Source organism: Babylonia areolata, chromosome 3 (genome assembly GCF_041734735.1).
Source record: "Babylonia areolata isolate BAREFJ2019XMU chromosome 3, ASM4173473v1, whole genome shotgun sequence".
Taxonomy (NCBI): domain Eukaryota; kingdom Metazoa; phylum Mollusca; class Gastropoda; order Neogastropoda; family Buccinidae; genus Babylonia; species Babylonia areolata.
Window position 1 is genome coordinate 62,621,760 of NC_134878.1, and position 4,284 is coordinate 62,626,043.

At 40.2% G+C, this 4,284-nt stretch overlaps 1 long non-coding RNA gene across 1 annotated transcript; it reads right to left on the reverse strand.

Moving 5' to 3' along the window:
* Positions 1-709: 709 nt before the first annotated feature.
* On the reverse strand, positions 710-4,284 carry LOC143280183 (uncharacterized). Its single transcript, XR_013055006.1, has 2 exons — positions 1,984-4,284; positions 710-1,906 (listed from the first exon to the last, which is right to left on the reverse strand). It is a non-coding gene; the product is annotated as an uncharacterized LOC143280183 (long non-coding RNA).

Consider the following 4,284-nt stretch of genomic DNA (forward strand, 5'->3'; position numbering starts at 1 on the left):
CATGTTGTTGATTTCGCATCGCGTCGCGTGATCTTGTCTTTCTGCTCAAGACTCTCGTGATTCTCAATGTAATAAAACTGTCAGTGTCAGTCGGCGACAAAGGCGAATATTTCAAAAGTAAGTCGTTGCATGAAAAACGTGTTTGTCGTGTTTCGTGACTGAGCCACGCAGCTTTTAGGAACTACCTCCGTGTGTGTGTGTGTGTGTGTGACAGAGAGACACAGAGAGAGGAAGTGTGTATGTGTGTGTGTGTGTGTGTGTGTAGAAGGGGGCACCACACCCAGGTTCCTTCCCCCACCACCACCATTACCACAACAACCTTTTCGTTGGCGACAGCGTTGGTATGTCTGGCACGAGAGCTGAGCATCACTGCCAGCCGGAATTCTCAGTAGAACGGCGGGGCTGTGGGTGAAGAGGGCATGGGGAGTGGGAGTGTGGGTGGGTGGGAAACAAAGGAATTGCGTGATTCGCAGTGTTGTGTTTCATGGATGATGACCGCTTTATAATCTATGAATGCCATCCGTGATAACAGACACACGCAAAGCACACAGGTTCGAACGTTCTCTCGTACGCACAGGCCACACTATACGTATACGCACTAGCGCGAACGCACATACACACATGCGCGTGCATACACACCCACGCATGCGTGTGTGTGTGTGTGTGTGTGTGTGTGTGTGTGTGAAATCAAAATCAAACAAAATATGACCATGATGCAAAGACATGTTTATTTCCCACAAGACAGAACACAAACATTTTGTGTGGCCATCAATCCATTTCACAACCCAACAGTCAACTTTCGAATAAAGTCATCACCGGACCACCCACACATCCAATTCATGGAATACTACTATATCCACGTTACTACTTTGAGTGTATCAAAAATATCTTCTTACAAAATTCTTGTATTCTAAAAAAAAAATAAATAAATAAAACATAAAAAAAATCAGTCAAGCCAGAGGTTTAACTCTTCCTATAAGAGGTTGTTCAGACATGATGCATCATCAACTCCGAAATAATATTAACCCCTTGACTACTGCTACTGGGTACGCTTGTCAATGGCAAGGGCTGTCACTTCACCGAGATAATAAGATAAGAGGTCAAGGTCAGGATGTCAGTCACTATTCTGTATCTGAACTGTATTTAGTGTGTGTACGCAACATTGATGTGATGTGTTATGTAAGCAACATTGTTCTGAAAAGCACCTGGAGCAGATTTCTGGATAGTGTGCTGTATAAGTATCCATTATCATGAATATCATTATGATCATTATCAGCATTATTATTATTATTATTATTATCAGGGGTAGCATTAATTTTGTTCAGCAAAATCAACCACACCATTGACAAGTACTCAACACTGAGTAGTGACTGCACCTCAACATCAACCACACCATTGACAAGTACTCAACACTGAGTAGTGACTGCACCTCAACATCAACCACACCATTGACAAGTACTCAACACTGAGTAGTGACTGCACCTCAACATCAACCACACCACTGGCAAGTACTCAACACTGAGTAGTGACTGCACCTCAACATCAACCACACCATTGACCAGTACTCAACACTGAGTAGTGACTGCACCTCAACATCAACCACACCATTGACAAGTACTCAACACTGAGTAGTGACTGCACCTCAACATCAACCACACCATGGGCAAGTACTCAACACTGAGTAGTGACTGCACCTCAACATCAACCACACCATGGGCAAGTACTCAACACTGAGTAGTGACTGCACCTCAACATCAACCACACCACTGACAAGTACTCAACACTGAGTAGTGACTGCACCTCAACATCAACCACACCACTGACAAGTACTCAACACTGAGTAGTGACTGCACCTCAACATCAACCACACCATTGACAAGTACTCAACACTGAGTAGTGACTGCACCTCAACATCAACCACACCATTGACAAGTACTCAACACTGAGTAGTGACTGCTACTCAACACTGAGTAGTGACTGCACCTCAAATTCAGGCCATACTTCTCTGCTTTGCCCAAGTAAGTTCAGCGGTCAAGGGGTTAAAAAGTCATTTTTGTGACGAAATCGTGACTCGAATGCTGCTGCATTCCATCACATAATGTCCTTCAAACAACAAACAACCACGTCAAATACTTTCATTCTCCTGATTTGGTTAAAACGTCATTTTGGTGACGAAATCGTGACTCAAATGCTGCTGATTTCCATCAAATAACGTCCTTTAAACAACCACGCCAAATACTTTCATTCTCCTGATTTGGTTAAAACGTCATTTTGGTGACGAAATCGTGACTCAAATGCTGCTGATTTCCATCAAATAACGTCCTTTAAACAACCACGCCAAATACTTTCATTCTCCTGATTTGGTTAAAACGTCATTTTGGTGACGAAATCGTGACTCAAATGCTGCTGATTTCCATCAAATAACGTCCTTTAAACAACCACGCCAAATACTTTCATTCTCCTGATTTGGTATCACAGTCATGCAGAACAGATAAGAACGAGAAAATCAAATCTTCGACGTGCTTTGTATTGATATTCCCAGGAACTGAAGATTTCTTCTGTTTGGACAAAAAAACAACAACAAAAAAACACACCACGATCTTGGACCGACCTAAAAAAAAAATTTTTTTTAAATTCTTTGTCGCAAAGTAAATGTGGTTTTGAAAAGTCTGGGTGTAGTGAATTCCATCACATCCGCTGAACAAAGTTAAAAAGAAAAGAAAGAAAGAAAAATTTTGTTTCCGGAGGATAAACAAGGAACTAAACTCGTACGGAGAAACAAAAAATTACTGTTCTCGTTCTACCTACAGACTCACAAAAAAAAATTTACATTTTACAAACCATCATTATCATGACATGTCATCTTTATTTTTGCCTGTTTTCACATCACTGTTATCACCACCATCATACTGATTATTTAAAAAAAAAAAAAAAAAAAAAAAAAAAAAGAATATCAGAAAAGAAAAAAAAAAAATTCGCAACAGTATATTTAGTATAAACGTTGAAGGTTAAAGCAACCATAGCACTTCATAGCCATCGGAATTCATATCCAGTGTGTCGACGGCTTGGTATAGGAAGAAGAGAGGTGGGGGGAGGGGGGGGTGAGGGGGGGGGGGGGGGGGGGGAGGGGGCAGTCCACCATCCATTTTAACCTTCCCCTACAGAAGTCAGGTACTCTTTCATTCCTGGATGGAGTGAGAAAAATCGGAGTAAAGGGCTTTTCTATTAAAATAAATATATATATATATATATATATATATATATATATATATATAATAAAAAAAAAAATAAAAACACGCACACACACACCAAGCCATGTCGCAACAGGGGGCTTCATCAAACTCTGATCACCGGTGAACACTCTGGATCAGAAAGAATTCCAACGTCCCAACCGATTATTATAATAATCTATGCCATGGCATACTGTCCCATTTACCAGTTCTTTTTGCTTGTGTTGACTTTGGCTCACGGTTCATATATATAAAAACACAGTGTCAAAGCATAAAGATATGCTAAAAAATAAAAATATGCTCATAGCTTTTACCAGTTACAACATTTTGTACAACGTTCACACAAGGCATATTGTAATACAATGATCACGGCTGTGTATTTCTGCAAAAAGTACTGTACAAATAACAGCATTTCAAAGAGTAAAGAAAGCAACTGTTACATTCTCTTTTTTGTTATAACAATGAATCTGTGACTTTGCACAACATATAATGAACACCCAAGAATAAACCTACACAAAATGTCTTTCTTAGCTAGCTGGCTTTCACGATGTTTTTGTTTTTTGCTTTTTTTTTTATTTGCGTTTTGTTTATTTGCGTTAAATTTCAGTGGGACCTTTGGATGGGCAAAATATGTCTGTCGCTAAAACAGCTGTGACCTCTGAGGTATTTATAATTGTGAGTAACCGGGTCTGCTTTATGACTCTCTCACACACACACACACACACACACACACACACACACACACACACGCATATACTGGCAAACACATACATATACAAATCCGTACTTGCGGACTTCTACTCACATACACACTTGAGTTTATCGTTCTCTCTCTTTAACACACACACACACACACACACACACACACACACCACCATCATCATCATCATCGTGTGTCAATACTAGGTGAGTTAGAGGAGACTTCTGTAATGTGTAATAATTCGCCTCTGTTCTTACTGAACTACTTGTACTACCTTGAAGAATGAAACAAGCCTTTCAAGATGACAGCCGATGTCGGTTGGCTAGCAACCTACTGTCTTTCCATTGAATCTAA